At 42.5% G+C, this 24,102-nt stretch overlaps 1 long non-coding RNA gene across 1 annotated transcript in view; it reads right to left on the bottom strand.

Moving 5' to 3' along the window:
- LOC112544340 (uncharacterized) overlaps positions 1-8,863 on the bottom strand; it is an 89,565-nt gene extending 80,702 nt beyond the window's left edge. The window contains exon 1 of the long non-coding RNA XR_012901104.1: positions 8,757-8,863. This is a non-coding gene — a long non-coding RNA (uncharacterized LOC112544340). The remainder of the gene's footprint in view (positions 1-8,756) is intronic.
- Positions 8,864-24,102: the final 15,239 nt, after the last annotated feature.

Below are 24,102 nucleotides of genomic sequence, written 5' to 3' on the forward strand. Positions count from 1 at the left end.
TTTTGGCTTGGACCTTAACATCCCTGAACTATGAGAACTTTGGATATGGATCTGAAATTTATGGCAGTACCCTTTATTATATACACAGTAATTTATATCTCTGACAAACGTCAACAAAACTTAAAAGCAGCCAATAATTGTCTGCAAAAGCAGCCCATAAACCTCACCCACAATGAAAATACATACCCTTTAGCAGATAGATATGGCACATCACTCTAGCATAGCTATTCACATACTACTGGTCTATGGGACACTAGCTGGTGATCTGCAAAGGCATGACTAGTTAGTTGGTGCCAGATCCTCTTCCTTGTTTTCAGATGGCAAGTTGCATTAAGACACCAGGTTACAATTGAAGAAGTTTCCCAATATTACTTTCCTTATAAACAATTGGCTGTAGTTGCAATAAGGAAGTTATATCCTCACAAATGAGAAGGAGTTAATGGGTAAAGAAGTGTCCAAGAGATGCTATTAAGTGCTGGTCCATATTATCAAAATACTTGAGGGCCCCTTGTCAAAAAGATGCCAACGTTGATTTATGGCAAGCAAATTTTGGACCTTGGGTCCCTCCACATAGACTGCCTTATTGCTTATATACCTACCATCACCTGTTGAAAAGTCAGGAGAAGCATCTGTAGCCAGACAGGAACCCCCTTGTAACATCCATTTTTGCTTGCCTGGAGCATACAGGGCACACAGAGCAGAAGGCCCAGGCTGCTGTGACCGTGAATGGCTGTAAACAGAGATACGCCAATTGTTGACCAAGAGGCTGCCAAGGAGTGCCCTTGACTCAAACCCATATTGATACGAACACACATCCATCCGCGGGGGGAGGAATCTCTCGCCCAGTAAAAAAATGTCTAGTGCTCACAATTTAGTTATCTCTCTTGCAAGTGTAAATTAACTTGAAACTTGCTTGTAAGAACTGGCGCCACAAAACGGACCAGTACAATTCGGCATCTTAGATAAGAAAGAGAATACGGGCCCCCAGGGGTATAAAGATAGGTCCAGCAGCGCATTTTCTCTGAGTGTCAATCTACCATCTATCTGCTGGTCGGGTTTGGTGTTTGATCTCCCGAGGTTCCAAGGGGACGCCCACCTCGTATTCATCTTTCCTAGGAATTGAGAGACCGGCCCTGGCCTGACACGCTGGAGTCGAGAGGCACAGAAAGGGGTAAAAATTGTACCTGGATGTGGTCCTTTGTTTAAGTATAAATATACATAGACTTAGAGCTCTTTAAAGATTAAGCTGTCACTTGGTACCATTATTTCTATTTTCTATCTTTATTTTCTTTGTAACCATTTTTAAATCTGTATTTGTTAGCATTTAAGAAATAGAGCAATAGCCATTGTAACCATATGCTTTTATAAGTCTTTTAATAAACCTGTAACTGTTTAAGCTTTAACCTGACTCCTCCAGTTGCTGTAACAGAACCAAGCACAATTTAAAAGAACTTCAGCCGGTCATAAAGGGACAGACATAGGGAGAGCTTGGGCGTTTAGATCTGTGTCACTCCCAGGTGACAAGATCCGTTGGGGCACCTTTCCAGCCTTTCCCAGGCTGCCCGCTGCGAAGGAACTTTGTGTTCTAACAGTTAAAATCTAAGGTGTAATAAGCTCTTTCTATATAACGGGGCGTCTGTTGGCCTGCTGGCCACCCTCTGCGACGGGACCCCGGTCCTAGCAGTAAAGACACGGACGTTAAACCTTTTCTCAGAAGCATACACACACATACTGCCCTGACCGTCGGCTGACAGCATCCCAGGTGATGAGAAGCGTTTTGATAGAAGATAAGGGAAAGGGCTGTCTTGGAGTTAAGCCTATGAACCCATGAGGAGCTTCTAAAATAGATGATGAAACACTTGATTTCCAACTCCCAACAGCCTAAGCTCTTCAGATGATATTTTTTGCAAATGACATTGTCCTAATTGCGTCTCAACCTGAAACATATCAAACCCTCCTCAATGACATCAATAAGAATGCAAAGGAGATTGGCCTGATCATCCACACCAGAAAAACTAAGTGGATGAAGAAAGCATATTGTTCAGAATACGCTATGTAGCTGGATGGACAGATTGTCGAGCTCATGCATCAATATGTACATCTTGGACAAGCATTGTAGATGGACAGTGAGTTGGGCCTGAAGTTGAGCAGGAGGTGGAGGTTGTGTTGGATTGCTTTTGGGAATCTGTAGGGCATTTTTGTTGAGACCAAACTTTCCACCATTGCAAAAGCCCATCTATTTACCAGTATCCTTCTGGTTATGCTGTATGGCTGCGAAACCTGGAACATGACTCTTACAGAAGAATTTAAGCTGCAAACTACCCAAAGAGCAATGGAAAGACGCATGGTGGGTGTAAGTAGGTTACAGCATGTTACTATTAGCGATTTGCGTATAAGACACTGTGTCAACGATATCATCCAAGTTATGGAAAAGCAGATGGGCTGGACATGTAGTGAGACTGAGAGACAACAGATGGACAGCACGTATAATCCACTGGTATCCATGAGACATAAAAAGAACAACAGGGGTACATCTATACTGTATGCTTATTTTGAAATAAGCTATTCTGGAATAGTTATTCCAAAATAGCTTATTTAAAAATAAGACATCTACACTGCAGAGAAGCCTCAAAATTAATGTGAGGCAGGCTTCCCTAATGTAGCTGTGCTATCTCGATTTAGAGCCCCAAGAGGCTCTGGGGAGGAATAACTTAGAATGGCTTTGGTAAGGGGCTAAATTGAAATAGCAGCAGTGGAGCTTCTATACATGCCTTATTTCAGAATAGTTATTTTGGAAGAGGAGTTATTCCTCATGGAATGAGGTTTACAGAAGTTGGAATAAGCTGCCCGTTATTTCGATATTAATTTGAAATAATGAAATTACTGTGTAGACGCTCGCATTGTTATTTCAGAATAACACTAGTTGTTCCGAAATAACAGTGCAGTGTAGATGCACCCCAGGACATTGGGTGGATCCTTTATAGAGGATTCATGAAAGGACATGGATGAGAACCACACAAAATAGGACAGCAAGGAAAAATTGGGATGTACATTGGTGGCGAGACTATTTGCATAGATGAAATCACGGATCTTCCAAGTATCAACCTAAGTCGTGCAGCTCCTTTGAAAATCTCAGCTTTGATTTGCACTTAGTAGTCAATTGAGAATAGAGCTAATCAAAACTCAGGCTCTGTTCCATGTCGTGATGGGATGCACTCACCTCAAACTGGATGAGGAAGGATTAACTCCACACTGTGGGTTGAGCAAACCTTGCCTTCATCACTCTACTGGGCATACTCTCAGTGCCTTGGTGTAAAAGGGAGAAGCTGAACTCAGTTGTGGGGGACTGGTGGGGAGGAAGGATGTATGCTACTCGCTCTAGCCAAGAATCAGCTGATGCCTGAGCCTATAGAAACCAGAGATGTCACAATCCAGGCAGATACCAAGATACCTTCAGAGACCTTGCTGCGTTCAGAGTTGCCAGGGACAGCGCAGATTGGAGCATCTGGATAGAACTGAGATGTTCAGATTATGGCAGGAGGAACTATGGTAGGAAGCAGCCCAGGGGAATTGGATGGGGTCCAGTTATTGAAATGGAATCTTGAGTCTATGTATTTGGATCAGAAACCACCTCCCCCACCCTCCCACACACATACTGATTCAGTGGCAAAGAGACAGTGAGGAAAAAGGTCAGCAGACAAGGAATAGGAGAGGTACTCCGGGTACATACCCTACAAGTGTGGTTTTACTCTCCTGACTTAAATCAATGCTTTAGTGTCTATGCTGCTGTTTACACCCATGTCTAGTGGGTTAGTGGTGGTCCCTCCTTGTCAGGGTCAGTGGGAGGCCACTCCAACTCACTACATAAGCAGGCATTGCCTGTAGTCAGGAAACTAGCAAAGACTGAACATCTTTTGGGTCTGGCCTGTAATCCAGGCAGAGCAATGAGTATCGGGGTCCCAGACCCTCAAGCAGAGCAAGGTACCAATCAGCCTAGGATTCCTGCCTGTAGTCAGGGCAGACCAGCAAACAGTTAGGGGCTCTGGCCTGCAATGAAGTTTGGGCAGCAAAAGAGTCTCTTCCCACAGGTCCTCAGTCAGGGTGTGGCAGTAAATAGACTATGGCTCTGACCCGTGCTCAGTACAGAGCAGCAAAGGGGGTCAAGCATGCTAGCTTTGGCAGGCAGCCAAAAATACAGACCTTGTGGCTTAGAGAGGGGAGGTTGCCACCCCCAAGGGGAAGTGGCAGGGGGTCAAAGGGCCCAGACCCACCTGACTCCACCAGGGACCTAATAGTGAGAGAATATTCCACCACTGGATCAGCAAGGAATCCATCTGCAGCACACTGACTATCTCTGGCAGCCACACAGCCATACTGGGGCTTGCTCCTGGGCCACTTACAAGCCCCTCCTTGGAGTGTCCCTGGTTCATGGGGTTCCTTCATTTCCTTGGATTAGAAGGCTAGTGGCAGTCCCAGCAACTCCTCAGTACCCGGGCCAGTGGGTGGCTCCACCATCTCTGGTCAGTCCATGGCTCTGATATGGTCTCCCAGTTCAGGACCAGGCAGGAGACATCTGTCTCCTCTGGTGGCTGCAGCACAGCTGAGTTCCAGGACCCACCCTTTATACATGCTGTTCTGCCCCTGATTTTCAATGGGAGGAGCAAGCACCACCTGGCTCAATCCACTGGGTTCAGAGCATGGTCCTCCCCCTCTGGCTCAATGAAAGGCAACTTCACCCCACTGCAGCATGCTAGCAGGGCTATGTGTGTATGTGTACTACATTCTGCCTAAAGAATCCTGCAGTGTAGCTATACCCATAAAGTGCGATGGAAAATGCATAACCATGCTCAAAGTTAAACAACAGTGCAGAATTGCTGGTGGCATCTCTTTTGGGACAACAATAAATTCAGCACAGAGGCAGAGACAGTGGAGTGAGAACGGGGTCCTTTCAGCTGGAGTTGAAACAATTTTTAATTCATTTCACATAAATACTATGGCAATGGATGTACGAAAGAAAAGAAGGAAAAAAGTAATAAATTCAGCACACAGTTTCACACTCACTACCTGTAATGATCTAGAATTTTTTTTATCTTATAGACTCTATTAATGGGTGACCAACACAGAGCAAGTATGGAGAAACAGAATTTCTAAAATCTCCAGGGGAGGACATCCACTGGGATTATTGTATGTCAATCTACTAAACTAGATTCTAAAAATTCTGGGTCTATATTAGTAGGATAATTGGAAAGTGAAGAAAACTTCCTTTTTATTTAAATTTGCCTCCATATAAAGAAAAACCTCAGATCCAATCTACACAGCATTCTAAGTGTTCTAATTTATTTCTGTAAAACTGATTCAGCTTCCTTAGCTCCCAATTCTTGTGTCATGTCAGTTTAATTAAAGATTTGTCCTACCGGATTCCACAGTGGCAAAGTCAGGAAAGTGTCGAACACTTCAAAAACCTATTCATTTCCCCTGCTTTGAAAAGCAACTAACTCTTCAGTGTGACCATTGCACCAATAGGTGGCACCATTCCACTTTCCCAAACTTACCTTCTTGTAAAAACTTTAAAAAACAAGGTAGTCTTGCAGCACCTTAGAGATTAACAAAACACGTAGATGGTATCATGAGCTTTCGTGGGCACAACCCACTTCTTCAGATAAACTCCATTCATCTGAAGAAGTGGATTGTGCCCATGAAAGCTCATGATACCATCTACATTTTTTGTTAGTCTCTAAGGTGCTGCAAGACTATTTTTTTTTAAAGTTTTTCCAGTTACCGACTAACACGGCTATCCCTCTGAAACTTTTTACCTTCTTGTAGACCCAGTGAAATTCTGCTGGAACCTCACTCAGTCTCAGTCTCAATCTTGCTGTTTGTGTGTGTCTAGCCTTTGCAGCAGACATGATCATTTCATTTTCGCCATTTGTTTTGGTGCCATCATTCCAAATAAAATATTGTACAAGTTCAGTATCATGGCATAACTTCACATATCTGTCCAGAAGAGGATGGCTCTATTTTTGTAAAAACAATGAGTTGTCCTGTGGCAACTGAGGGCATGTCTACACTGGGGAGTTATTTCGAAATAACTAGGGAAGGGCATGTCTACACTACCACCCTAGTTCGAACTAGGGTGGTTAATGTAGGCAACCGAAGTTGCAAATGAAGCCCGGGATTTAAATATCCTGGGCTTCATTTGCATCTTGCCGGGCACCGCCATTTTGAAAGCCCCGGTAGTTCGGACTCCGTGCCCGCGGCTACACGCGGCACGGAGTAGGTAGTTCGGATTAGGCTCTCTAATCTGAACTACTGGTACACCATGCTGCGTGTAGCTGCGGGCATGGAGTCTGAACTACCGGGGCTTTAAAAATGGCGGCACCCGGCAAGATGCAAATGAAGCCCGGGATATTTAAATCCTGGGCTTCATTTGCAACTCTGGTTGACTACATTAACCACCCTAGTTCGAACTAGGGTGGTAGTGTAGACATACCCGAAGAGTCCACACTACCAAGCCCACTATTTCAAAATAACAGGCTGGTTATTTCGAAATCTGTACTCCTGCTTTCCTGGAGGAATAAGCTTATTTTGAAAGTTATTTCAGAATTATTATTTCAAATTTTAGTTATTTCGAAATAATTTCCAAGTGTAGGCATGCCCTAAGGTGCCACAGGATTCCTCAATGTTTTTCTAGATACAAACTAACACAGCTACCCCTCTGAGTCTATTTCTGTAGTTAGCTGCTTTCCAAACCAGGATATATGTTTGAACACAGCCAAAAAAATTAGATTGCAAAAAACATGTTATTGAGCTTATAAATATATGCTCTTCACAAAGTTGTAGAGCACATTTATCAAACATTTCAAGACTACCAGCAAATGCATTTTAAAAGTATGAAAGTAGTTTGTTGCTTCAGTCTAGTTTGTTGTGAACAGTGTCAGCGATATAAAACGAACACACTGTTGACGTTCTCAGGAGTCTCAGAGGCCAAAGGCTGTGAGGAAAATGAGCTGTCTTTTCATCCTCATGTGGTTCCTCCAAGGGCAGATTTAATGTAAGCCAGCCCAGCCATTTAGATTTTTTTAAAATGCCCATCACGCTGTTATCCGAGTGCCCCAGGGCTGAGGAATGTTGTTGCACAATGTAGAGAACCGTTCATCGCAAGCTATCTGTTAATTAGAGAAAACTAATCTGGAATAGCTACCTCAAACCTTTCATAATGCAATAACAGCTTCCTTCTTGCCTTCCCTCCTCACCTGCCCTATTTGGCTTTCTGGGTATATATACAGAATCCAAAACACATCTATTCCCCACCACCATAAAGCAGAGAATGAACACATTTGCCAACCATTGCTGTTTGTGTGTTGTATCCCTTTTGCCCACCCTTTGTCTACATTATTTATGTAGATTGTAAACTCTTGGGTGGGGGGGCAGCAAAGCCAAGGACTGTATCATACATGTTTGTAGAGCATGTAGTAAAATGGAGCACAGATCCTAACCGGGGCCTCTATTGGTATGTCTACAATGCAGTAAAAGAGCTGCAGCTGACCTGGGTCAGCCGCTGCTAGGGATTAGGAAGCAGAGCTAAAAATTGAAGTATAGATGTGTGGGCTAATGGGCTTGATGGAATCCAGCTTCTGGGTTGAGGGGGTTGTTTCTCAGACAATGTAAACAAAGGCTGGAGCGGAAGAGGTGCAACGCAGAAGCAGCAATGGTTGGCAAATGTCATACTCATTAAGCTCTGAAGTTCACCTCCACTATGGGGTTTCCATCCTGATCCCTACTGTCCACCACACTGCCATTTTATCCCCACAGCCTGGGCCCCCAACCCAAATCAGTGACCAAGACTCTGAGCCTTACTGCTGTGATTTTTTTAGGGCAACATAGATGCATCCTTTTATTTTGCAATAATAATAATTGATACTCAATACAAATGCAATGAATACTCCCATATACTAACATTCAACACAAATACATAGTCCATGCAAACCTAGGATGTTGAGCACTGGGAAGATGTTTGATTTTCAAAAGAACTGAGCTCCCTGATCTTAGAAATTAGGCTTTCATTGTAAAGAGCTACCAGCTTGTTAAAAGACCTGCACGAGTCCAAACAGCACTCTGATGCTGTTTGTTTCCCTAATTATCAGGGCTTGTTAGTTATACAAATAACCAGCTTCATTGTGGAAGGTGTGTCTCCTGCAGCATAAAATTAGAGGTGATTGTTTTTAAAAAAAATCTGCCAGTTTGTGTCTTTTTCCAGATAATGACACACACAAGAGGAGGAAATTGGTTTCCATTCAGAGGTTTCCTAGCAACAACACAGGTAATGCAGAAAGCCGGGATGAGGTTGCATACTCTTGGTAACTCAAATGGTTAAAACAACAAAGCCTCACAACATTATCAACAGCTGTTCTAGAATAAAGAGTTGCTTGAGTAGGGATCAGCTGGTGAAAGGTTGGAATGAGTAACAGCTATGGCTTTCAGCACCCTTCTATATGCAACTTGACAAGAGGTGATCATGAGGCATTTACAATTAACAGGAGTTTGGAGGGAAAACTCAAATCCAGCAATATCTTAGCAGCCTGACAGTTTGGTAAAAGTTTCTCAGGTTATGGAGATAACAGTGGGGCTTGAGAGTAAATGGGCTTTGTGATTATTTCCTAAAGGGAATGTCAAATACCCAACCAAATAATTAACCTAAAATCATCATCACCTCAATCTACATGCTCCGATTTCGAATAGTTAAAACGTCCACCTACCTTTCATTTCTGAATTTTGTGGGGGGTTTTGTTCGCCAGAAACAATAGCGAGGGCTCTGCTAGCTTTCTCAGACACACAGAAACAGGACATTTTACCAAAGACCTCTATGCACCCTCTGCTGGATTTATTCAGACTAGCAAACACTATTTCTGCATCTGGAAAGTCACCAACACTGATGCACAACACAAGCTGTATGCAAAACACACTCACATTGATGTTGGACACCATCAAAAAACCCAGATCCCATTTTTTGCCAAATAGGAGAGAATAAAGTCTGTAAGGAAGCATCAGTTAGAAATGCTACATACATCCTATTGACCTGCTGACATTGGTCAATGAAACTAGTATGGAACAGACGCAGAAATAATCTAGCCTTTAATTATGTTAGCAAATCTTCACACTCAATCCACTCTGTGCTCAGAGTTTTAGCCAAATAATTTGTAGTAAAGCATCAGAAATCTGATTCCAGTCGTCAACAAAATATCAAGAGTCACAATTACAGCTGAAGCAGCCTTGCTTAAAAAGGGGCATAAGAGCAATCGGAACTGTAGCAGCTTCTCAAATGGTCTTAATGAAGCCATTATAGTCAAGAAAAATCCTTGTACAGTTTATATTGTTGGTGCTGAAATAGCAATTCTACACTGACAGCAATGCTAATTTAGAAATACAAGCTCTCATACAAAACAGGATTCCTATGATAGAAACACAGTTAGCTTTATTTAAAATTGTATGTCCTCCCCTTTTCCTCTAAAATATTAGAATCCAAGCATGTGTCCCTAGGTGAAAATGACTATTTTCAGACTTCCAAGTTTTTCCTGGTTTTGCAAGTTACTTATTTTTTCATTTCATTTTTGGGTAATGGTTTATGCAGCTCCAGTTGAGAGCATTAAAGTGCATGCACAGACTACTGAATGCTCAGTTAGACACAGACACGCAGTACTAGTATTTCAGTGTAACTTTATGTGTATCTCAGCAAGTTATTTTAGATTGAATCCAGGAACTATTAAATACTGATAATATGTCAATACACTTGAAATAATTTGTGTAGTGCAATATATAGGAGTCACAATCTTACAAGTTAAACAAGAATGCCACCAGAGTCATAGTGCTGGGAATTTGGTTTGGTGGGGGGAAGATGGTTTTGTAATATTTGCTACCAAATGGCACACATGGGAGGGATGGATTTGCTGCTTTAAAAAAAAGTATTTTAATGATAATGGTCTGCTTAGTGGTTAGAGGCAAGGACAGACTAACATTTATATTGAAACAAATAAATGTTGTAATTGAAAAGTGAAGTTGCATCACAAAGCAAATTTTGCTATAGTAAAGGTCACTTAACTAGCTTTGGGCAAAGTTAGCTGCTCTATTGTCATCCATTATGCCAGCATAATAGGAAGTGTAATAGCCTAAACACTATTTAGTCCTCCCAATACCTTTCTCTGTTTAGGTGGCCCATCTAGTCTACTTTCTGCTGTCTATTGTTCTACACAGAGCTGAAGGCACTTCCCTGTACCAACAGCACTTCAAAAACTGTGGGGAGAAAATGTCTTTTTAAAGGACCAGAGTTTGAAAATGTTAAAGTTTTGCACTCAAACCAGCCACAATGATCCACTAAGGCTTATGTGACAATTGATTAGTACAATTCTCTGTTAATATATTCTGGGGCCTAATTAAGAGCAAAAGGGGAAAAAATGACCAGGTGGCTTTGATCTACAGCTCCTATTCATATCAGGAAGCCCAAGTGTTGAAATCCTGTAATATGCTCTGGCTCATTTGCTATTGTCACTGCATGGCATGCTATGTAATGTTATACAACTCCCCACCACATCAGCATCTACCCTTCAAATGTCTTACTTATGCCATCAGCTCATTAACTAGAGAAGCCACCTTCCGCAGGGTGATCCCCACATTATGCCATTCTCTCAACATCAGGATCTAGTGCTACATTGTCAGGACTAGCTCACCACAGAATTTGAGAAAAATATCTTTCCTCATTATACAAGTGTAACTTGGTCCATCAGTTGATAGTTGCAGTCCAGACCCCAAACACCACCCGATGAATAGTTTCCAGAAGAATTGTACAAAGTTAGACAGTGCAGGGCTGGTGGATGGATATTGGGGAAGTACCTACATCTGATCTCCATCTGGACAAGCAATATAGCACCAGTGCAGTTCACCAATGCTGAGAGCTTTGGGTAGTCTTTAAGAACTGCCAATGAGAAACAGGGTCACTGAATGCAGCAGAGAAAGCTGCGAAGTTTCATACAGCTAGAGGTGAAAGATAATGCAAGTAATTTAGTGAGCTAATGTGAATGTGACCATAGCTTTCAGTTAACTCCTCTCCTCGAGCATTGAGGGGTATAGCACACAAAGCCACTCACAACACTTGGCAGCCGGGTCTGGAGCAAGTAGGCAAATGGGTAGGCAGGAGTGTGTTTAGCGGTGCTGGGGACAGGTGGTGGGGTGCTGGAAGTCAGCTGGCAGTGCTGAGTTAGGTGGGTGAGTTCTGGGGTGCTTGGGTCAGTGGGTGCAGTCTAGCAGTTGCGAAGTGTGGAGGTGCTGGGAGGTGTAAAGGCTGGATGAGTGGATGCTGTCTAGGAATGCTGGAGTATGGCAGAATTTGCTGAGTGTGAAGGGAGGAGGGGTCGGCCGAAGGAACTGGGGTGGGGCATTGAGTGTTTGCTGCCTGGATGGGGAGTGCTAAATGAGCATCAGAGGAGTTTGGTGAAGCTGAGTGAGTCAGTGGCTAGTACAGAGCCCCCGCATCCTACATCACCATAAATTGATCAAACAGTGTTGTCCCTATTAACACTCCCCCTCTCCACCACTACCACACACCTCTAGCTGCTCCTGCTCTGTTTGAATTCCTCTAGGGCACTATCCAGGTGAGAAGCAATCAGGCTCCTGGGAGTTTTTCTGAAACCAGGCTCCACAATGAGCTAGCAAACAACAGCCCCTGCTTGCCCTCAGCTATGCTGAGGAAAGCGAGACACTGTCATGAGATGCATGGTGCTTGGAAGTCAGACCTTGTCATGCACTCAAATTCCCAAGGCCACATCCAGTAAAGAGTGACAGAGTGTATACATTGCTGGCTGCAGATTAATGAAACAATCCTGCAATACAAACCTATTGTTCAAGAGCTGATGGTCCTGAACAAAAACCTATAGTATAGGCAGGTGTAGTAAGATTTTGGTTTTCCCTCCCATGCCAACTTCGGATAGGGTGCTATGAAGCTACAAGGTCTTCTCCCTGAACTACACCCCCACAACCAAATATCTTTTAAAAATCAGTTGAATTTCATTGCCAGGATCTAGTTGAAATTGAAAGCCAGTGTAAGATGACAGTGCTCAACAAATCCAAACAATGCGGAAAAACCACTGGGGAGATAAATTCTGGGAACATTCATTAATCCAAGCATATTGAGACTGTGGCCAAATACTGCAATAGAGCCAAGAACTATGCTCATATTATTATGCTGAGAAGTGCTGGTGACTGTTTAGATCACAACTCTCTTTGACATTGGGCATGAACACACCTTTCAGTTAAGGACTGTCAGGATACATTGTTCACAAGCCCTTCACTTAAAACAAGCAGGTGTGATGAACCTGCCCAGGAGTTCTGGATGAAATAGTGATGGGGTCTTGTTTTGGGTGTGTGCTGCAAAGGAAGGAAAAGGAGACTAAGGCCTGGCCAACACTAGTAAGTCAGGTTGGTAACTGTCACCCAGGAGTGTGAAAAATCAGAAGGCAGCATTGCACATTGATGTGCTAGAGACTTAGGTCCAAGGCCAATCTGGGACCCTTTCTAGCATGTTGATGAAAAAGGGAACTTATGCTAGTCATGTGTTGGCTCTCTGAAGGGTGGTCATGGCCGACAGTTCAGGCTGTGCAGCCTGCTGGATGCTATTGTCACTGTCATCCTCAGAAGAGGCTCTTTGCCTAACCCCAAGGCGCAGAGCTGAGGGTCGCGAAATGAAAGGTGCTGCTGAACTGGCGGAAAAGACAGTTGACTTGGCAATATCACTCCAACCCTTGCTGCAATTGCAGTGCTCTCAGAAACCATCTGCTCTCTGAGCTTTTGACAATTAATGTCATTTGGCTGTTTTATGACAAGCTGCCCATAGAAGGAAAAAAGGTAGATTATATAGAGATTCATATTATTATCAGAGGGGTTTGTGTGAGAGTAAGAATGGGCTCTTGGACAAAATGCCATAAACATGTGCTTGTGATTGTTCATAATCTTACTACATCTAAAGTCTTATAATTTAAATATGTGCTAGCATCATGACAATACATAGTTTCATGTCATTGTCCCATGGCTTAAAACATTTTAAAAAGCAATTTCAAGTGTATACGTGAAAGGTGCTTAATTAATATACACTGGAAACTGAAATCCTTTCTCCACAAAGTAGGATAGGAATGTAGAAATTCAAATTTTTCACACCTGCCCAGTCAACATAATTCAATCCTGTGCTTGAGAACATAAGACAGGAGACAACATAATTCTTTTCAATATTTGGCATCTCTCCTAAACTGAAAATAAGAGTCCTAACTGCAATAAGGGATTTTGTGTAGTGCGGTCTGAAAAAAGACACATAGGTTTTGTGCTTTTTTTAAAAAGAAAGTTTGTTTCTCTTTAAAAAAATGTTTACCATTTTTCATTGGAAAAGGGCAATGAGCTAGAAATAAAAATGTGACATTTTCCCAAAACATGCAAAATTTATATTTTTGTTTTATTTTGAAATTGTGTTTAAAATATTAGATTATAATGAAACTTTCCTACTAAGAATATTGTTGTCACATAGACCATGTTTGTTCCAAAGCAGCTGTTTTTTGCCACAGAAAGCTGTTGCCTGGGAAGTGACCTGAGACTCTGAAGGTATTTTGCACAAGCCTCTAAGTGGCCATCAGATGGTCATGACTTTCAGTCACATACAAAAATTCAGCTAGATTTGAATCAATATTTACCATGAGAGTTGAGTAAACATTGTTGGGCAAAAGTTCTGCTGGGGCCCTTCTATTAATTAAGATCTCAATTTCCTTTAGCATAGCATTGGTTTACTTTTTATCAGTACCACTTCCTTGCCTGGCAATATGACTTACTTGTGACCTTTTCAGCGTATTGAAGATTAGCTGAGCAAAACCTTGCTTCCTAACATCTGCTCTTAATTTACCTCCTAATTCTCAGACATAGCTTTTGTCGTTTAATCTGTTCTGGTCTAAGAAAAGGGTAATGTAGTTGACATTTGGTCTACTGTGCATTTGAGGTAAAGGATACTTTGATTAAATAACCCCTCCCACATCTGCTCTCTAGTCTATGGTATATAGCTGCCTCTAGATGATTATGTGTAAATATCAATAGCACTTACAGGACCTGAGCACATGCATCAGGAGGAAATTGGTAGATTCTCTACTGTGTTTTTGGCTTATTCTCTTGCCGCTCCTTCCTTGCCGTTGTGTAGTTTGGTTCATTATTCCTCTTCTGAGTTTGTGTGTCTTTTTTGTGCTGTATTAAGGAAATATCACATCCCACAATTCTAAAGGACGTTTTTACTAACACAATCCTTAGATTTATGTTTCACTATTTCAGTTCTATGGTATCCCATAAGCTTGTTAGTGAGCCACTTTTTGGCATTGCCAACATAGACAGTTTACGAAGCATAAGGTCATTTTTCTAACCAAGACCATTAATACTACACCTTACTTTTACCAGTAGGTTTTTTTTCCTTATAATATATCCCTGATAAACTCATGTTACCATCAGTTGGATTCTACATGAATTAAACAATACAATTACTTATTAAATGTGAATATAAGGCTGTACACTAATCATATGGTCTTATCTCTACAATATTGTACATTCATCAAACTTAGCTAATTTATTGCAGGTCTTGCACTCCGTAAAGTTTTTTTCAGATATTCTGTGCTGTACAAGACCATGGTTACAACTGTGTGCAGTTAGAATGAGACTAAAGTATATAGATTAACTAAATCACTACAACAGTGTTTGAAAAGGGACACTTTTGTGGAGTTAAAATGAAACTAACAGAAATAATACTGCCCTTACTGGAATGACAGCAGAAGTCACAACGGTTTAGGTAAGGAATAGTCACACAATGAAGGAACTCCATGGGACTGGCATTACAGTTCACCTCTGGTGTCCAAAGTGGTGTATCTAAGAGGAAAAAGACAGCAACAGAAGTAAAGATAACTCAAAATAGAAAATAGCAATTAATGAACTCACAAAGTTTAAAAGATCAGTATGATTCATGTGTTTTTGCAATGTACAATACTTATCCCCTTATTCTCGCAAATCTATGTTCTTCTTCCAAAATGGCTCCAAGCCTTCTTGCAATGCACTCCCTACCCACAGTCACCTATATGAGTTCCTGGAACAGCTAGTACCTGACTTAGCATATTCCAGCAGATGCTGAAGATTTCGTTATTCAGATCCAAGAATATCCTGAACACCAGCACCGGTAAAACTCAAACCAGGAGCATTATTTAACTAGACAAAACCAACTGTTTTACTCTCACTATGCCAACAGGAGCTGTGCTCAGCTTTTCTCAGCCATTTTTGTCTCTCTCATGTGATGCACTTCTTGATTATTTATTTGGAAGAATGAAGTTGTCTTTTGAACAAGAAGTGCAATAGCGACTTTGGGTGAACAGTCTTAAAAAACCTACCAAGTCCCACTTGCCTGTCCAATTACCACTCCGTTTTCCTTCTCCCTTTTATTTCTAAGCTTACTGAACACACAGTTTACAACTGATTTCTGGAATTCCTCTTCTGCAATTCCAACTAAGATCTTTTCCAGTCTGTTTTCTGCCCCTTGCACTGTTCTGAAACTACATTAACCAAAGTCTGTAATGACCTCTTGTCAAGGCTTTTTCCCTACTCTGGCATGATAAATGCAGAAGTGGGGGCCCACAAAAGTACCCCAAAACCTTATCTCTCCAGGCTTTGGTATAAAACTTCCCCAAAAAATCTTAAAAACTTAGATTTTGGCGATAAAAATCCACTGCCACCACCCAAGCAATGATAAGAAAACCAGGGGAGAGATCACTTGGGAAATCTCACCCCTAAAGTAAAAACCAGGACACACAAAAAATAACTAATACCAGGTTAATAAAAAGAAAAGAGAAAGAACTTTTATTATCACAATATTCCTGTTGCAAGCATAATGACTAGATGGAAAAGTCACAAATTAATATACTTATGGGGGGATTCCACCATGGGCCAAAACTACAAGGTAGAGGAAACCCCATTTTTAAACCCCATTCCCAAACCATAAAACAATAAAACCTAACGGATTTAATCTAAACTTTACCCTACTTACAGATAGTGAAGAGTCTTTTCTTGGAGGGGTATGTCTAGACTACATGGCTTTGTTGACGGAGCCATGTAGATTAGGTTTCTAGACATAGGAAAATGAAGCAGCGATTTAAATAATCGCCGCTTCATTTACATCAAAATGGCTGCCGTGCTGTGCCGATCAGCTGTTTGGCGGCACAGTGCGATAGTCTGGACGCTCCGCGGTCGACAAGGGAAGCCCTTGTTGACCGTCCCATTATGCCTCGTGGAATGAGGTTTACCGGGGCGGTTGACAAAGGCTTCCCCTTGTCAAGGGAGCATCCAGACTACTGCGCTGTGCCGCCAAACAGCTGATTGGCACAGCACGGCAGCAATTTTGGTGTAAACAAAGCGGCGATTATTTAAATCGCTGCTTCATTTTCCTATGTCTAGAGACCTAATCTACATGGCTCCGTCGATGGAGCCATGTAGTCTAGACATACCCATAGGCTACGTCTACGCTGGCCCCTTCTTCGGAAGGGGCATGCTAATTTTGAAAGTGGGAATAGGGAAATCCGCGGGGGATTTAAATATCCCCCGCGGGATTTAAATAAACATGGCCGCCGCTTTTTTTCCGGCTTGGGAAAAAGCCGGAAAAAAGTGTCTAGACTGGCCCGATCCTCCGGAATGAAGCCCTATTCCGGAGGATCTCTTATTCCTACCTGAAAGTATAGGAATAAGAGATCCTCCGGAATAGGGCTTTATTCCGGAGGATCGGGCCAGTCTAGACGCTTTTTTCCGGCTTTTCCCCAAGCCGGAAAAAAGCAGCAGCCATGTTTATTTAAATCCCGCGGGGGATATTTAAATCCCCCGCGGATTTCCCTATTCCCACTTTCAAAATTAGCATGCCCCTTCCGAAGAAGGGGGCCAGTGTAGACGTAGCCATAGTGTCTGTCCCCCTCAGTAGCTGGAGAGAAACTGCCCAGGGACAAAGGAGGGAAAACCCCCAAAATTCCTTTGTCCCAGTTTGAAATCCCTAGCTGCATTTCTTTTGGATGAGCAGATACCTGGCTAGGTAAAGTTAACCCCTTAGTTTCCAGGCTGCTACCCATCTCTCATGATCATGACACCTCTTGTTAGCTAAAGCTTAGAACCAGTGCTCTGTCCTCTTCCTCCTTGGCTTAGCAACTACTTATGACAGTCAACAATGATCTTCCTGAAATTTTGTCCTCCCTTGCCTTTCATGGCTCAGCCCTCTACTGAATCTCTGCCTTCCTTTCTAATTGCTACTTCGGGTGTCCTTGGGAACAACCTTTTCAACCTATTTATATATTGGACATTAAAAATACTCCATGGAAATCTGCTGCAGTTTTATGGACAGTAATTGGTTTCACAATCTTTTTTACAGTATGAGGAGGCCTATTGACTCAATTTTAAAACAAAGAGCTAGCGTGGTAAAAATTAATGTAGAGTGTCGTGCAGATTTTGAATGATGAGATGGACAAAAAGGCTAATGTTTGGATCCTGATTAGTTTTAAGAAAATATTCGAAGTTCAGATTTGAGAATAAGATTAGCCTTGGTAGTGATAAAATTGCACGGGACTGTCCTTAGGAGCTGTTGCATGAAAAGGACAGAAATTCTGTGAGACCATCATGTCTCATGAGGCTTTTTCAAGCCAAATCTGTAAATAGTTTTTCCTGTTCTTGGATCTGAGCTGGACCTTTAAAGCTTCTATTAAGGGATTTAGTCCCCAAGCTCCCTTCCACACTCCCCCACAAATTCGGGGGGTGGGGGGTTGGATTTGAAGTTCTATTTCAGGCTCATTTCTAGCTCTTCAGTCTTGACTGATGAAGACTGAATTTGGACCTATTGCCTGACTATGAGAAAGGGTGTGTTTCATTAGCAGACTGCTTTAGCTTTTAAACACTCTTAAATAAGTTTGTGCTGAAACACCTTTTCTTTTAAAATAGCCAGTTAAGGTTGTGACCTGAGCCCACTTTTAATATAATTAGATTGATCAAGCAATATCATAAATAATAACTTCCCTGTGTATTCAAGCTATGTTTTGCATGCCCTAGTGGGATTTGTTTCCTTGCTCTCCAAAGGCTTAATTGATTCTTTTTAAGTGCCTGTTTTATTCCCTTCTGTGAGCTGCATTAATCACTTTCCATTTTATTACCCCTATGGTGCACTCATTCACAAAAGCAACACAATCATGGCCTGATATTACTGCTGGTGTGACATTTGCAATGGAATCCCTTAAGACATATGAGTTGGAGTGGCAAAGAATTTGGCTCTGGATTTAGAACATAAATCCCCTCCTGTTTGTGTTTGGTAGCATTTTGGAGCTCTGTGTTTATTAGTTTACTCAAAATAATTGTGAAGAAATTATTATTCAATATGTTGAGAAAAGCACTGCATTCTTCCAGTAGAGAGGCCCCGCAGTGATGTAATGTCTCAGATGGACTAGCAGCATTTAAGGGAAAGATACTTCCCAGTTTCCACCTACTACAAACAGCCAGGAAATGGAGTCGAGCTCACAAAAACACAGTTATCAGACTTCACTGTTGTACTAGGCACAGTAGTTAAGATCAGAGACTGACTTGTATCCCAAAGTGCAGGATCCAAGATTGGGACGAAGTCTTTGCAACAGGGCAGGCCCCACTTCTATCGTGAGATCCCATATAAACAGTTACTGGTGTTTGTTAACACCTTTGTGGGTTTATTTATACTATCCCCATCAGGTCACCATCACAATCCAGAGCAGCAATTCTATCTGCAGCTTTCCCTACTCCCCAGCCCTTTCTCCAGGGACAGGAAGGGAAAGAACTCAGTTATCATTCTGGGGCTGTGTCTGGACTGCAAGCCTCTTTCGAAAAAGAGCATCTAGACTAAAACCAGTACTTTTGAAAAAGGAAGCAGCTTTTTCGAAAGAGAGCACCCAGGCAGTCTGGACTTCTGTAAATTGAAAGAACACAGCAGTTTTTTTGATCGCGGTAAATCTCATTTTACGAGGAATAACGCCTTTTTTTCGAAAGTACTCTTTTGTAAAAAGGCACTATTGAATGCAAACTGTGCTTTTTCGAAAGAGAGTGCCTCGACTCTCTTTTGAAAAAGCAGCTTGCTTTTTTGAAAAATCTGCTTGTAGTCTAGATGCTCTCTTTCGAAAGAGGCTTTTTTGAAAGATTCTTTTGAAAAAGCCTCTTTCGAAAGAGGCTTGTAGTCTAGATGTAGCCTCTGAGATATTGTTTATCATCAAGTGCTTGCTAGGAAAAGGATAACATGGATGATGTGTACTGGCAGTTTACAAACTCAAGAAGATATTCAGTGACATACAGTGCCACTGAAAAGCCTTGGGACGATAACTTGATCAGTCACCTTGTGCCTTTGCAAAGAAAGACACATGCTGAGTAACTGCATTGTCAGAGTAAGTACTCCAATCCCTCTTTCTCAGCTCAAGATTTCATCTATTTCTCTTGTATAGTTGTTCTCTTCCATAGTTGTACAGCCTGTCCCCCTTCTTATCTAAGGTGTTTGGGATATAGTTATATTGCAAATTTTTGGAAAATCTGTAAAGGCTATGACACAGAAAAACTCAGTGAGCAACCGACTCTTACTGCAGGAAAGCTATAGAGAAAATACATTTTTAAAATTCAGTTCTAATGATGAGAGAGAAAGTGATTTGCATACACATGAAAGAACAGATTGCTTAAAGTACAAGAAGATTGCCTCCATCGTTTGTAAATGCCTAGCAGGTTGATTAATAGATGTTACTCAGTGATGGCATTTTAAAGTTGTTCTCTGGTGCAAGCGTCAGGACATTTTCATTTGGGGGACTGTCCACATGCTGTAGCAAGTTTGGCTTTGCCGGTCAGAGAGCAAGATCTGCTGGGCACTGCAGGGACCAATGGGGACACCTTGTGTGACTGTTCACAGGAGATCTGTAGGTGTGTGGAGTGTGGGGTTGGGAGAAAGGTGCAGGCCCACCGAGCTACACACATCCACCTGCCTTTGCCCATTGCAGACTTAGATGCAGCCAGCAAAAGATTACTTGTGACCTCAGAGCAGCTGAGTATATTTCACAGTTGTTGCAGATAATGTAGGAAGGGTTCCTTCTCCCATGGTGATCCCTGCAGTGCAGCCTGTTTCATGTTTTGAATCCATTCCCAAAATTAGGATCTTCGTAAATATGTATATGTGGACGTTTCCTGATAGAAGTGTACATTACACTGTAGCTCTTCGGTGAAGATTAATATAGCAATTGCAGTCCATTGTCGTCATCGTTTTGCAAAGATGATTTCTCTCAACTTTTTTCCCTTCCGACCTGAGCCCTACAATCATGCTTTTGGTTCTAGAATGAAAGGTGTGGGCTGTCTGCTCCATCTAAGCCTTATTATACCTTATCAACCAAAACTTCTTTCTCTTGTATTGCTTCTAGGCAACAGCTGACTCTTGAGGAAAAAGCAGCACTTACAACCCACACAATGCACACACCCACACAGTGAGTAAGAGAGGCTTGCTTAAAGTATTTGAAAAACATGGTAATGAAGACTAAATTACTTCAAAAAGAACTTGAATCACACATTATCCCAGTCCATTGACTGATTCAAGTTATTTCCTCTTTGTAAAAGTCTTTTCAACTTTGTTCAGAAGTAATAAGTTTCACGATACCATCCTAATTCCTATCAGCCAATGGGAGCGCCACCCGCCCACCCGGCGTCATTGTGACAATATTACAGGAGTCTTGGGCGGTGTTTCCTCTAAGATTTTCCACCCACGAGTGGAGTGAGTTTTGTCTTGTGCATCAGTATTGAGTTCATGTGTGCTTGTTCGGACATGTGCCACTGTGGCACCCAAGTTATTCATAAATATCCTCGCCCTTCTCCTTCGGCTTCCGTGTCTCCCACCCTCCCCTCATCCCATCTGCTCCCCTGGTGCTTGCTGCTGCCCCCACGCCTCACTCCCCTCAGCCCTTTGGGGACCTCCCCCCTTACCATCCTCCTTGAGCCCTGCACCCGCCCTTCTCTTCCCCCTGTGCCCACTCCTCCTCTAGCCCCCCTCTGATCATCTGTAGCTTCCCCTCCCCAACTCCTCTCCTAACACCTCACTTTACCCACCTGCCCTGACTCTCCTCTGGTGCCCGTTCCTTCCCTCAATGTGTCTGCCCTTCTGTTTCGCCCCCACAATCCCCTGGCACGTAAACCTTTCCTTACCCCTGCAACTTCCTGGTGCCTCCCCCTTACCTGACTGCCCCTGCCCTCCTTGCCCACTTTCTCCCTGGTGCCCACCCCCTCACCACCCTCTGCCCTAGTTCTCCTTACGCCCCTCTGTGCCCTCACATATGACTTGCTCCATCCCCTGCCTTCCTCATGCCCACCCCTCCTTTCAACCCTTCTTCTTCCAGCACCCTCTCCTCCCCTCTTCTCTTCCTCCCTCTTGCCTCCATTGTCCCTCCCCTCTTCTCTCCCATCATCACCCTGTCCCTTCCCTTCTCACACCCTCACTGACACCTTCTGTCCCCTTCCCCCCTCCTGCCCTTTTCCTCATTATCTCCTCTTGGCCCCCTGGCATTTGTCTCTCCTCCACCCTGCCCCTTGGTGCCTTCCCCTTTCTTCTGCTGCCTGGTCCCTCCCTCTCCCCTCAGCACAAGCCCCTGCCTCTCCTCACCCCCACCTTCCCCACAGTTTTCCCCCTGCCCCTTTCCTAACTTTCTACCTTTGACATATAAAGCAGTTTACAGGGGCTGGAGCCAGGGCCATTGTGCAATGTAACTGCATGCTGGGACTGGAGCAGGGGCCACTCACAGTGCTATTTTAGTACCACAGTCCCGGCTCCAGCTGGAATAAAGCGGCAGCCACATGAGGCCTGTTCCAGCTGGGGCAGCCTTACCGAAACAGCCTCACCTCATACCCCCCAGCTCCAGGAGAAGCAAAAGGGCAGCCACCAGCTGCCAGGAACCCACCAGGTCACCGGCGGCTACTGCCACCACCACTTACCACTCACCTTCCTGCTGGAACGGAAGATAAGTCCTTTTGTGCAGTTCTTAAAATGATGTGGGTAGACCTAAAATTTTAAGTGCGTGGTGCACAGGTGCACAGTTTAGAGGGAACATTGGTCTTCATTAGAGATTGTTGGACATTGGTTAGAGAAAATAGCATGCAACCAGAACCTTCATCCAAGACACAAAGAGAAAGACCTCCAAATACTTTTGAAGTTTGGAGCAGTTGGATTATTTTTCATTCTTGATTACTGTTGGAGGATGTAAAAATTAATAGGGGTCTGAAATGGCTCTACATTAGTGGGCAAGGGTTCTAGCCAGAAAAGGAATTGCCATTTCTCTTCAACCATGTTTTCCCCCTTTGTCCTGGCAGCCTTGGAAAATAGATAAGCTTGCATCTTGACTTTGTTGTGTCTTTTGCTGACTGTCATTGGCTCTGCATAAAATATCTTCAGGGTTGAAATCCCTTGTAATCTCTGTAACCTGCTAGCTTGTAGCATGGGAATGTGTTGATTTAATTGGAAGTTCTATAAATAATTAGGGGCAGGTATAACTATATTCATTATTTGCTTATTAATATTCATTTTATGGGAGTTAACATTATTAAATAAGGCTTTAGGAAAAGTAGTGATAGACATGTGAATTAACATACTAAACATGATAAAAGGGTGTAATTGTCACCAGAATGTGGCCATTCCACCATTGTCTTGAATGTCCGAGGTAAATGTGCATAGGCAATAAAGCAGTCCTTTCTATCCCATCCACTCCTGGGTCACTTGTTTCTTCTCTAACAGTTACATTTTCTGATTCTTACTGGTGCCATAAGCAGAAATAGTAGGCTACTATTCTGAAGCTTTTTGTAGATGGTTTCTGCTTGGCTGAAAAAGAGTGATTACATGTATTCAAACAATCTAAATTGAACCAAATTTATTAACTGTTTGAAGTTTGCCTCTGATCATGTCTGCTTCACAGCGTGATGCCATATGAATCACATGCTATAATAACTATGGACAATATAGGAAGTACTAAATCACACTCCTCAGTACCTATCCCTGCTCACTGATTGAGCTCTTTAATCTTTTATTTCTCCGTGTTAGAATTCCAGATGGTTCAGGATGCTCTCATGCTTCTAGAGAGGTAGTTAGAGTTGGCTATCAGAAGATTTCACTCTACAGTTGATAAACAGTACAGCTTATAACACCAGGTGCATATGGCAAAATGTGCTGTTCTTGGGGTAATCGAGGTAGGGGGAAGAGGGACTCAGACTAATTCACCACCTGATCCATAGTTTGTTCTGCTCATTTGTATTTTAATTTGGAGGCTAATACATTTAATCAAGAATAACTTCTCCTAGCAATGAGCTACAGTTTGAAACAATGGCTTCACCATGTGCTAATTTTACAGTGAGATGAATTGACAGATTAATCAGCTTTGATATACAGTATTGGCAAATTCCTGACAAAGCTGAATGAAAGCATTTAATTCGTGTGCTGGTTCAGAACATTTTAGCCAATACAGAAGGCGGCCTGTTGACACTTCCTGATTGCTCTCTCTTCACAAAATGAACTTCTGCACAGATCATGACAACAGAAACAAGAGGCGCATAGGGGATGATTTCTGTCTGGGAACTTCTGGTTTTGATTCATTTGCCACAGTTGAATGGATGCATTCAATATTAAAATAAAACAAACTCTGAACAACAATGACAATGTTAATCCATTCAGATTAGCTGCTGTCACTGATAACAAAATTACTGACAAGCTGCTTTCTCCCTGCATCTTATAGGATGAGCATTAAACAGGATGCAGAAGGTGACCTTCTTGAAAAGGGAGGCCTTCTCCATTACTAAACTCATGATGAGTACATAAAAATCCCCTGGGATTCACTCACTGATTGAATCTTAAGATTCCATCAAGAGCGCCAAATGACTGCAACTTCTGCTTCAAAAGTAGAAAACAACCCCACATAGATGGTGCCAGAGCATTTGATTTCATAAGAGTTTATTTTTTTCTCAGAAGCAGGTTTGGAAACTAATCCAAATATCTGCAATGTC

Source organism: Pelodiscus sinensis, chromosome 2, assembly GCF_049634645.1.
Source record: "Pelodiscus sinensis isolate JC-2024 chromosome 2, ASM4963464v1, whole genome shotgun sequence".
NCBI classification, from domain to species: domain Eukaryota; kingdom Metazoa; phylum Chordata; order Testudines; family Trionychidae; genus Pelodiscus; species Pelodiscus sinensis.